Consider the following 13,101-nt stretch of genomic DNA (forward strand, 5'->3'; position numbering starts at 1 on the left):
GCCACTCCCTCTTCTCCCCTCTCTTAGAATCATAGAGTGATACAGTGTGGAAACGAGCCTTTCGACCCAACTTGCCCACACTGGCCAACATTTCCCAGCTACACTAGTCCCATCTGCCTGCGTTTGGTCCATATCCCTCCAAACCTGCCCCATCAATCTATTTGTCTAAGGTACACAAAATTGCTGGGGAAACTCAGCGGGTGCAGCAGCATCTATGGAGCGAAGGAAATAGGCGACGTTTCGGGCCGAAACCCTTCTTCAGACTGATGGGGGGTGGGGAAAGAAAGAAGGAAAAGGGGAGGAGGAGGAGGAGCCCGAGGGCGGGCGGATGGGAGGGTGGGAGGAGACAGCTAGAGGGTTAAGGAAGGGGAGGAGACAGCACGGGCTAGCCAAATTGGGAGAATTCAATGTTAATGCCATAAGGACGCAAGGTCCCCAGACGGAATATGAGGTGCTGTTCCTCCAATTTCCGCTGTTGCTCACTCTGGCAATGGAGGAGACCCAGGACAGAGAGGTCGGATTGGGAATGGGAGGGGGAGTTGAAGTGCTGAGCCACCGGGAGGTCAGGTAGGTTATTGCGGACTGAGCGGAGGTGTTCGGCGAAACGATCGCCCAACCTACGCTTGGTCTCACCGATGTAAATCAGCTGACATCTAGAGCAGCGGATGCAGTAGATGAGGTTGGAGGAGATACAGGTGAACCTTTGTCGCACCTGGAACGACTGCTTGGGACCTTGAATGGAGTCGAGGGGGGAGGTGAAGGGACAGGTGTTGCATTTCTTGCGGTTGCAACGGAAAGTGCCCGGGGAGGGGGTGGTGCGGGAGGGAAGGGAAGAATTGACGAGGGAGTTGCGGAGGGAGCGGTCTTTGCGGAAGGCAGACATGGGGGGAGATGGGAAGATGTGGCGAGTGGTGGGGTCACGTTGGAGGTGGCGGAAATGGCGGAGGATTATGTGTTGTATTTGCCGGCTGGTGGGGTGAAAGGTGAGGACCAGAGGGACTCTGCCCTTGTTGCGTGTGCGGGGATGGGGAGAGAGAGCAGTGTTACGGGGTATGGATGAGACCCTGGTGTGAGCCTCATCTATGGTGGCGGAGGGGAATCCCTGTTCCCTGAAGAACGAGGACATTTCCGATGCCCTGGTATGAAATGTCTCATCCTGGGAACAGATGCGGCGTAGGCGGAGGAATTGGGAGTAGGGGATGGAGTCTTTACAGGGGGCAGGGTGGGAAGACGTGTAGTCCAGATAGCCATGTGAGTCAGTGGGTTTGTAATGTATGTCGGTCAGGAGTCTGTCCCCTGCGATGGAGATGGTGAGGTCAAGGAATGGTAGGGAAGTGTCGGAAATCTATTTGTCTAACTGTTTCTTAAACGTTGGGATAGTCCCAGCCTCAACTACCTCCTCCAGCAGCTTGTTCCATACACCCACCACCCTTTGTGTGAAAAAGTTACCCCTCAGATTCCTATTAAACCTTTTCCCCTTCACCTTGAACCTATGTCCTCTGGTCCTTGATTCCTCTTCTCTGGGCAAGAGACTCTGTGCATCTACCTGATCTATTCCTCTCATGATTTTGTACACCTCTATAAGATCATCCCTTGTCCTCCTGTGCTCCAAGGAATAGAGATCCAGCCTACTCAGCGTCTCCCTACAGCTCTGACCCTCTAGTCCCGGCAACATTCAGGAAACTCTCCTTTTATTCTGAGGCTGTGCCCTCTGATCCTCACTTGTGGAACCATCTTCTCCACATTCACTCTCTCCAGACTGTTAAACTGACTGTGCTACTTTATTTTACCCACATATGTGAATTTGCTGCCTGTCGTAATGTAATTGATGGAAATGAAGCGCATCAGTGGATTCTTGCGAGTGCACAGCAGGAGGTTTCATAGATTTGTGTCATTAAAATCCCAGCCCCTCATGCTGTCCCTCTGATGATAAGTTCGCTCTTCCCTGATACTTCAGCTGTTTTTCCATGTTCCACGTCTCGAAACAATATCATGACCATAATAATCTGAGACTCTAAGGCTGCATTTGGAGTACTGTGAGCAAATTTGGGCCCCAGATCTGAGGAAGGATGTGCTGGCTCTAGAGAGGGTCTCAGAGGAGGTTTACAAGAATGATCCCAGGAATGAGTGGATTAGCATATGATGAGCGTTTGATAGCACTGGAGTTTAGAAGGTTGAGGGGGGACCTCATTGAAACTTACAGAATAATGAAAGGCCTAGATAGAGTGGATGTGGAGAGGATGTTTCCACTAGCGGGAGAGTCTAGGACCAAAGGTCATAGCCTCAGAATTAAAGGGCGCTATTTTAGAAAGGAGGTGAGGAGGATCTTCTTTAGTCAGAGGGTAGTTAATCTGTGGAACTCATTGCCATAGAAGGCCATGGAGGCCAAGTCTGGATATTTTTAAGACAGAGATAGACAAATTCTTGATTCAAACAGGTGCCGAGGGTTATGGGGAGGAGGCAGGAAAATGGGATTAGGATATGAGATCAGTCATGATTGAATGGCGGAGTAGACTCTGGGCCGAATGGCCTAATTCTACTCCTATAACCTGTGAACGTGTGAATCTTTTAAAACACCATGGATTGATGAAGCAAAATACATCTATCTTTGGGTTTAAAGTTGTAGCGTGGAAACAGACCCTTTGGCCAGCACCGACCAGCGACCCCTGCACACTAACACTATCCTACACACACTAGGAACAATTTACAATTATACCAACCCAATTAACCTGCAAACCTGTGCATCTTTGGAGTGTGGAAGGAAACTGGAACACCTGGAGAAAACCCACGCAGGTCACAGGGGAGAAGGTACAAACTCCGTACAGACAGGCGTTTGGATCGAACCCGGCTCTCTGGCGCTGTAAGGCAGCTACTCTACTGCTGTGCCACCATGCTGCCCTATCTTGCATCTTTAACATCTTGTTCCCTCACCAGATTTCTGGCAAGGCCTTCAATCAGCAGTAGTTGGGCGTTCCAGTTCTTCCAAAGCTGTTTGTGGCATTGCTGTATTCCCAGGCCATGCCCACATCCATCTTCAGAATCTGGAACATCCAACAGTACACTCAGTTCTGGGCAGCAATCCCACAATCTCTTCTCTTTAAATTGTCGCCAGGATTGTTTCCAGACCACCAAACCCTGGGGATGACACTGAAAGATCCTGGGAACTGTACCAGTGCTCCTTTGTATCTCCCTTTGTATTCTTCCTGGAAAAGTTCACGGGATATAGGAGTAGAATTAGGCCATTCGGCCCATTGAGTCCACTCCGCCATTCAATCTTAGCTGATCTCTGCCTCCTAATCCCATTTTCCTGCCTTCGCCCCATAACCCTTTGACACTCGTTCTAATCAAGAATTGATCTATCTCTGCCTTAAAAGAGAGTATAATGGTACAAGTCATTGCAACAAAGACTAAAACTGAAAATTGCAGGCAAGGTATAGTTATATCACAATGGACATATTTAAAAGTGGGGAAGAATGAAAACTTGCTCCAACAAGTCAGAGGGTGGTGAATCTGTGGAGGCCGTCAATGGATATTTTTTAAGGCAGAGATCGATAGATTCTTGATTAGCTCGGATGTCGAGGGTTATGGGGAGAAGGCAGGAGAATGGGTTAGGATGGAATGATAGATCATCCATGATTGAATGGTGGAGTAGACTTGGTGGGCTGAATGTCCTAATTCTGCTCCTATCACTTATGAACTTATGAAAGTAGTTAAAGGTAAACTAGAAATTGCAAGGATATCTTGGATGCAGGGATTACATCTGATTCGAAGAAGGATCTCGAACTGAAACCGTCACCCATTCCTTCTCTGCAGAGATGCTGCCTCTCCTGCTGAGTTACTCCAGCATTTTGTGTCTATCTTGGATACACCTAGCACCAATACTTCCTTGTCTTCACATATTTCCTTTTGATAGAGGAGGAGGAGGCCATTTGGTCTATGCTGACCTGCAGAACAATCTCTCCCCCACGTAATTTTCCAAGGGTGGTAATTTCTGCACATTCCTATCCCACCTGCACCAGGGACAACTTGCACCTGCAAGAAACTGCAGGTGCTGCAATCTTGAGTAATACAGCCAAGTGCTGGAGGAACTCAGCAGGTCAGGCAGCATCTTTGGAGGGAATGGAGTGAGGACGTTTTGGGACGGGACCCTTCGAACAGAAAGTCTGAAAAAGTGTCCCAACCAGAAATGACATTTATCCTTTCCCTCGGGTGGAGTCTGACCCACTGAGTTCCTCCAGCAGTTTGCCTTTTGCCGGGTGGTATTCTTTGGCTCATCATTTCTGTTCTTCCATGGTGTCAAACCTTACACGATTTGCAAGCGCATGACAGTGCAAGATGTTGTCTCCTTAGTGCTGGATTTGGGGTGGGAGATTGCAACCTTCATGTGGTCCGCCCTGTTTCGACAAATGCAATCAACCTGGCGTGCACAATCAAATAAGATCAAATTGAACAAGTTGTCCTACAACTTTAGGCTGTGCACGCCATACGCAAGAAGAAGATGTGCTAGATTTCATCCAGTCCTCCCTGTTTAACCCAAATCGCAATCACAATAACACTTTATTAGCCAAGTATGTTTTGCAACATATGAGGAATTTCATTTGCCAAGTCAGTCATACAAATAAACGGCAACGAAACACACAAAATACATTTTAACATAAACATCCACCACATTCCTCTCTGTGATGGAAGGCGAAAAAAAGTTCAATCTCTTCCTTTTGCTCTCCCGTGGTCGGAGGCCTGCTATCTCTAATAAAGAGAACGTGCCAGTGAGGTTCTTGATTAGTACGGGTGTCTGAGGTTATGGGGAGAAGGCAGGAGAATGGGGTTAGGAGGGAGAGATAAATCAGCCATGATTGAATGGCAGAGTAGACGATGGGCCGAATGGCCTAATTCTACTCCATTCCCAATGACATTATGTGGTCTGGAGAGGGTGTTGTGTTTTGTTTTGTCTTTTGCCTTTCTCTGCCTGATTATTGATCTCCGAAGTGTGTATTTTGAGATGCTGATTACCATTCAACCGTTCCATTTTAACCTGATAACAGAATTTTTAAGGCAAGCATATTAGTTTCCATGGGCTGATAATTTGAATTTTAGTTTCGGAAGAAATGAGAATCGATGGGCTTTCTGCTTTAACTTGCATCTTCATTGTACCGCTGCTGGCAACCCAAATACCACCGACCTTGGTTGTGTGGCAATAAAATTATTTCTTTCTATTTCTATGTCCTTTTTAATTTTGAGCTAATTCCAGTGTGTTTTACATCCCCAGTGGGAAAGAGAAAGTATTGGAAAGGCTGAGTTCCCTTCAGATTATTTTGATTTCTAATCTTAAAAGTTCATGAAGTTTGTCTGGTTGTTCAGCCGAGCCATAGATCTCCTGTCCTTATCTAATTTCTTTCTTTGGAACTAAAGAGCATGGAATTAAAGAATAATGACGTACATTGGTGGTGACCTCAGTTCAATGCTAACGATACGATACAATAGAACTTTATTTATCCCAGGAGGGAAATTGATTTGCCAACAATCAGAAACACACAAAATATACAAAACATGAAATTAAAGTGATGAGTGGAAAGGATTGAGGATGTGCAAAGATTGGGGTGGGGGGGAGTTTCAGTACTGACCTCTAGTACTCTCTATGTGGAGTTTGCATTTTCTCCCCAGGTCTGTGTGGAATGTCTCCAGGTTCTCTTGTTTTCCCCCAAAGACCCACTTCATGCAGGCAGCACTGTGAATTGTCCCTGGTGTATAGGCATGTGGAGAAAAGTGGGGAGAGTTGATGGGAATGAGGGGCGAAGGGTTAGGGTGGAGTTAGTGTAAAAATGGGTGCTTGATAATGGGTGTAGACTTGAGTCAAGTCGAGTTCATTGTCACGTGTGCAGGCACAGTGCGATAGCAGGCACAATGCAAATCATGCTTGCAGCAACATCCTTAGATAGACTCCGACAACACATCGGTTGGTCGAAGGGCTCTTTTTCTCTCTTATCGAAAGCTTCCTTCCACAGTTGTTGTTTTTGGTTAAGCAAAAAGCAGAAAATACACTTTTATTTTCGACGCATGGAAGGGTCCTTGTTAGACTGTCTGCACAGCTGTAAGGCTTTAAAAATGAGGCAATCAGCCAGGATCACTCTCTACCAGCTTCCTATGTTCTTGCCCAGAGAAGACTCTTCACAAATTAACTTTTGCTTTCTGAACCTATTGCTAAGGTCTAGGCCCGACCTTGCCCATCTTTTTTTTAAATTATTGCCATCTGCAATTGGCTTATTTCTGGAAGACATTTATATGGTGGATTCCTGCATCCTTCTGTCCCCATTCCCTGACACCCTCCACACACCCAAACCTACAATATACCATATGGTTTTGATTTGCACTTTCTCAATATGCAAAAATAAATCCTTAAAGACTGCTCTGACTGAAGCATAATCCCATTGTGAGATTCTGTGGGGTAAACCAGTGCGAGCAGATTAAAACATGGAAGCCATCAGGAAAAGGTATCAAGATTTGACTTAATGTGGACACTTCTTCATTGTTGCTGGGAAACTGAAGTTGTTTTCCGTGAACCATGTTTGAGAATGGATAATATTTTAATTTCCTTTGTATTGACTCTCTACTTAAATATTGCTGTGACTTATTGAATACATGGCAACTCTGAGCACATAGAGCGGTAGACTTGCTGCCTTGACAGCAGCAGAGACCCGGGTTCGGTCCTGACTACGGTTGCTACGGAGTTTGTAAGTTCCTAATTTTTGGTCTCCTAATCTGAGGAAGGACATTGTACAGAGAAGGTTCACCAGACTGATTCCTGGGATGGCAGGACTTTCATATGAAGAAAGACTGGATAGACTCGGCTTGTACTCGCTAGAATTTAGAAGATTGAGGGGGGATCTTATAGAAACGTACAAAATTCTTAAGGGGTTGGACAGGCTAGATGCAGGAAGATTATTCCCAATGTTGGGGAAGTCCAGAACAAGGGGTCACAGTTTAAGGATAAGGGGGAAGTCTTTTAGGACCTAGATAGAAAAACATTTTTCACACAGAGTGGTGAATCTCTGGAATTCTCTGCTACAGAATGTAGTTGAGGCCAGTTCATTGGCTATATTTAAGAGGGAGTTAGATGTGGCCCTTGTGGCTAAAGGGATCAGGGTGTATGGAGAGAAGGCAGGTACAGCATACTGAGTTGGATGATCAGCCATGATCATATTGAATGGCGGTGCAGGCTCGAAGGGCTGAATGTCCTACTCCTGCACCTATTTTCTATGTTTCTCCCCGTGGCCTGCCTGGGTTTTCTCCTAGATCTCCGGCTCCCTCCCACTCTCCACAGACATAAGGGTTAATTGAATTGGTACAATTGTAAATTGTCCCTAGTGTGTGTAGGCTCGTGTTAATATGCGGGGATTGCAGGCCGGCGTGGACTCAGTGGGCCGAAGGGCCTCAATCTAAATGAAACTAAAAATAAATGAAAGGAAAGCTGTGTGTGGGTTGTTATCCGGCCTCTTCTGACCAACAAGGGTCATTTGAGAATATGAGGTGTTGCATTTTGTATAGGGTGATTTCACGAAAGGTCACTGGAGCGTAAATCCCCACTCACGTGACCGAAAATTTTAACTGGGGGACAAGCGTCACTTCCGGTACATGTTAGTGGATGGGAAAACACGCACTTTCACACCCGTTAGAAACATCGAAAACGGCCAGGTTTTGAGCTGCAATTAAGTGAGCCAGTCGGGGTGACCGTGAGGAACAGCTACCTAAATTTACAGTCCAAAAAAAAGATAGAAACTAAGGTAAATACAAGAGCGAGCTGAAGGTGTAAAAAAGGCGGAAGTGCTAGTGGACTTTTTTCTTGGAGATTTAAAGATCCAAAATATCGGGAATGATCGCGTTTGCTCGCTGCATTTCATCAAAAGTGGCATTATTGACTTTTTATCTTTATTCATTTGTTATATGAAAAGTATTAAAAGTTAGAAACCCGTCAGTAAAATTGCAAAATCGCCCATGGTTCTCAGGTGGGTTTTAACATGCAAAATGAACACGCTTCTGAAGCTCCATTTACCATTTAAATAATCGTAAGCTTGCATCTCAGTAAAATTTATTTCAAAACGCATTGATAGTTTACGATTATTTAAATGGTAAATGGAGCTTCAGAAGCGTGTTCATTTTGCATGTTAAAACCCACCTGAGAACCATGGGCGATTTTGCAATTTTACTGACGGTTTCTAACTTTTAATACTTTTCATATAACAAATGAATAAAGATAAAAAGTCAATAATGCCACTTTTGATGAAATGCAGCGAGCAAACGCGATAATTCCCGATATTTTGGATCTTTAAATCTCCAAGAAAAAAGTCCGCTAGCACTTCCGCCTTTTTTACACCTTCAGCTCGCTCTTGTATTTACCTTAGTTTCTATCTTTTTTTTGGACTGTAAATTTAGGTAGCTGTTCCTCACGGTCACCCCGACTGGCTCACTTAATTGCAGCTCAAAAACTGGCCGTTTTCGATGTTTTTAACGGGTGTGAAAGTGCGTGTTTTCCCATTCACTAACATGTACCGGAAGTGACGCTTGTCCCCCAGTTAAAATTTTCGGTCACATGAGTGGGGATTTACGCTCCAGTGACCTTTCGTGAAATCACCCTATAGTTAGATTGATTCTCAGATTTGTGGTTAGAAGATGGCAGTAGAGTAAATAATCTTGGTCCCCAGTGAAGACTAAACACAAACATTGCACACAAAATGCTGGAGTAACTCAGTGGGTCAGACAGCATCTCTGAAGAAAAGGAATAGGAAAAGCGATAGTTCTTCAGATTTCTGAAGATGAGTCTTGACCCGAAACATCACCTATTACTTTTCTCCAGAGTTGCTGCCTGACCCACTGATTTACTCCAGCATTTTGCATTAACCAGCATAGAAACATAGAAAATAGGTGCAGGAGTAGGCCATTCGGCCCTTCGAGCCTGCACCGCCATTCAATATGATCATGGCTGATAATCCAACTGAGTATCCCGTACCTGCCTTCTCTCCATACCCCCTGATCCCTTTAGCCACAAGGGCCACATCTAACTCCCTCTTAAATATAGCCAATGAACTGGCCTCAACTACCTTCTGTGGAAGAGAATTCCACAGATTCACTCTCTGTGTAAAAAAATGATTTTCTCATCTCAGTCCTAAAAGACTTCCCCCTTATCCTTATACTGTGACCCCTGGTTCTGGACTTCCCCAACATCGGGAATAATCTTCCTGCATCTAGCCTGTCCAACCCCTTAAGAATTTAGTAAGTTGTAAGCATCTTCCGTGTTAACCAGCATCTGCATTTCCTTCCTTCACACTCAAACATTGCACATGTGGTTAGGCTGATATGAGCTGTTTGGCTGCTTTTTCAATATCTTGAGATTATTTCTTTTAATCATGCGTAAATGGGCAACTAGTAGAACAGCAAGATAATTCTGTGGTTCCTACAACAGGGTTAAATTATTGCAGACATTCTGCCAAGGTAATCTGAAAAACTGAGAGCCGGGACAAGCGGAATACTAATTGGAAATGGCTTTTCTCTTTTAACCTTTAACTGAATTGATAGAGTTGTTCCTTGAAAGGGATACATTCCTGGAAAATGTTAGATTAAGGAAAATGTCATAAATCCAAGGCAGGTAGATATATCAGTACACGTTCCACCTGTGCACACAGTGTGGCTGTTCATTATAGAGACGGATAGCTTCGCAAATTGGACGCGTGGTTTCCCAAAACATTTACTGGATCACAGCAAATTTGTGAGTTGAGGGGTTACTATACATTTCTCGTAGCTCTCGAGCTTTGAGAATGGTTTTCCGTGATGCAAATGTATCCAACTTCCAGACATTTTTCTCTTGTTTATACGTGATCATTCTCTCAGGAATGGAATAGATTTTCATTTTTTGATTCGCTAATACCAGCTAGCCTGGAGATAAACTGACGGCATGGTGGTGCAGTGCTGCCTTACAGCACTTGCAGCGCCGGAGACCCGGGTTCGATCCCGACTACGGGTGCTGTCTGTACGGAGTTTGTACTCGTGGGTTTTCTCCGAGATCTTCGGTCTCCTCCCACACTCCAAAGACATGCAGGTAAATTGGCTTGGTAAATATAAAATATTGTCCCTAGCGTGTGTAGGATAGTGTTAATGTGCGGGGATCGTTACTCGGCATGGACCCGGTGGGCCGAAGAGACTGTATCTGCACTGTATCTCGAAACTAAACTAAGCTCTGATCTACTGTATTTGCTTTCGAGAAGATTGAAGTGATACATAGCACATCCTTTTAAATGGTGAGGCGTAGAAGCTATCCATTTTTTATATGTCCCCTTTGATTTCTAGCGAGGCTGATAACGTACGATGACGGTGCTGCTTTGAAGATGAGCAGATCCGTTTTCAGACTTCCTTGGTCAATGCCTCTAAAATGATTTCCATCATTATTGCTTTGCCATTTGTGTGCACTTTCTGTGGACACTATTGTTTACCATGTGCTCTAGTTTCTTCCTATGTACCGAAGTCTGTAGGGTTGGCTGGGTAATTGGCCACTATAAATGAGTGGTAGAATCTGGGGGAAATTAATGAAAATGTGGGTAGAATAAAATTATATTGCCACAGGAGGCCAAGTCAATGGATATTTTTAAGGCAGAGATAGATCCTTAAGGCAGGTACTTTAAAACTTTGACCGCCGGCCTGCGGCCTACACCAGCCTGAAGCCGCGGTCTCTGGTTGGGAAGAGCCGATCCTGGACTCACCTTGACTTTGACTTTGTCCCTTACCATCTGGACGCCCGCAGCAACGGCTGTGGAGGGTGGAGGTCCCGACCACGGGGGAAAATGGAGGAGGACTGGCCAAGCTCTGTGCCTTCCACCACAGTGATGAATGCTGTGGTGGATGTTTGTGTAAAATTTTTATTGTGGTTGTGTTCTTTATTATTGTACCGCTGCTGGCAACCCAAATACCACCGACCTTGGTTGTGTGGCAAATAAATTATATCAATTATCAATCCTTGATTAGTACGGGTGTCGGGGATTATGGGGAGAAGGCAGGAGAATGTGGTTAGGAGGGAGTGATAGATCAGCCATGATTGAATGGCGGAGTAGACTTGATGGGCCGAATTGGCTAATTCTACTCCTATCACCTATGACCTTATATTAATGTAAGTGGGTGCTTGACGGTTGATGTGGACTGGCCAAGTGGACCGTTTCCGTGCTGTACGACTATGATGGAATAATCTCCACTTGTCTTGATGAGTGCAGCACCAGCTCTCTGTAAGTTTACACCTTCATCTCGAACAAATCCGCCTGCTTTGCATCCCATTTAGCGCACTATACATTTATACCTTCTGTCACAGGTTGCACAATGGTTGCAATGTGCGCTACCGACACTGTGAGCTGTTTTGGGCCCCATATCTGAGGAAGGATGAGTGTCGGGGTCGAGAGGAGATTTACCCAGGAATGATTGTGTTAACGTATCAGCATTTGACGGCACTGTTACAGCCTGAAGCCGCGGTCTGCGGAGCTTCTAGCCGCAGGCGCGGCATCCGGAGCCGGGGATCCCTCGCTACGGATCGCCAGAGAAGTGCTCGGGATCGCTAGGGATCGCCGGAGAAGTGCTCCGACCGCCGGCCCGCGGCCGATAACATCCTGAAGCCGCAGTCTGCGGAGCATCTCGCCGCGGGCTTGTACATCGGGCCGTCTGTAGCGGCGACTACGGAGGGTTCATGGCCCCGACCATGGGTGAACAATGGAGGAGGACTGACTGTACTTTGTGCCGTCCACCACAGTGAAGAATGCTGTGGTGGATGTTTGTGTTTAATTTTATTGTATATTGTGTGTTCCTTTTTGATTGTGCCGCTGCTGGCAAATTCATTTCACTGCACTTATATATGTATGTGATAAATAAAACTGATTGACCTATGGGTCTGAAGAAGGGACTCGACCCAACACGTCACTCCTTCCTTCTATTCAGAGATGCTGCCTGTCCTGCTGAGTTATTCCAGCATTTTGTGTCTGTCTTCTGTGTAAACCAGTATCTGCAGTTCTTCCTACACACTGGGCCTACGCTCGCTGGAGTTTCGGCTGAGGGGGAACCTCATTGAAACTTTCCGAATAGTGAAAGGGCTGGTTAGAGTGGATATGGAGAGGATGTTACCACTAGTTGGAGAGTCTAGGACCAGAGACCTTAGCCCCAGAAGAAAAGGATGTTCCTTTAGAAAGGAGATGAATGGAATTCATTGCCTCGGAAGGATCTAGAGGCCAACACAATGGATACATTTTAAGGCGGAGATTGACAGATTCTTGATTAGGTGTCGGTGGTTATGTGAAGAAAGCAGGAGAATGGGTTTGAGAGGGAGAGATTAATCAGCCATGATTGAATGGCGGAGTAGACTTGATGGGCCGAATGGCCTAATTCTGCTCCTATATGAACTTTTGAACGTATGAGCAGCAGCTTTCAGAAGCTCTTTCTCCTGGACCTGCAACCTCTTCCAGCAAGGGCGGCAGGGACATGGGAACACGACCACTGGCAGGTTCCTCTGTCGGAGCATTCTCAATTGGAAATGCATTGCTGGGTCTAAATTCTGTAGCACCCTATCCAACAGGAGTATCTTCAGCAAGAGGACATGGCAGTTCACGAAGGCAATTTGCCACCGCTTACTCCAGGGCAATTAGGTTTGCGTAATGTATGTGCAATGATCCCTTGACCTCTATAAGGGTTCTTTAGCATGCCAGGATATTTACATCATGTTGGTGTTGAAGAGGCAATTCATGAATGTAATTGAGAAGATGTGAGTTTGGCAAAATTACGTGTCTACGAGTGTCACCCTAGGTTTATCTACCTTTCTGTTTTCCGTGCAATCTTCACACCTGCTCATCACGAATGTCCTTGAGTTGATTGTCTCTGGAAAAGAGGAGCTAGATAAGTATCTCCTAATTGGATTGAAAGTTATAAAGCTTAACATAGGCTGGGATGATAAATAAAAACGTCATAGCTTCTTTGTGGGATTCTGCAATTGTTTTTTCACTGTTAACTGGCCAGGTGAGTCAGTGTGATGGCTGACTGGACAAGAATGAACACATTGCTATTTTGTTCAGTTTTTAATTTGGACAT

The 13,101-nt window shown here is 45.4% G+C and overlaps 1 protein-coding gene across 2 annotated transcripts in view; it reads left to right on the top strand.

Annotated features, from left to right (window-relative positions):
• msh3 (mutS homolog 3) overlaps window positions 1-13,101 on the top strand; it is a 285,979-nt gene that overhangs the window by 34,077 nt on the left and 238,801 nt on the right. The window lies entirely within an intron of this gene.

The sequence above is a fragment of the Amblyraja radiata genome, chromosome 3 (assembly GCF_010909765.2).
Source record: "Amblyraja radiata isolate CabotCenter1 chromosome 3, sAmbRad1.1.pri, whole genome shotgun sequence".
Taxonomy (NCBI): Eukaryota; Metazoa; Chordata; class Chondrichthyes; order Rajiformes; family Rajidae; genus Amblyraja; species Amblyraja radiata.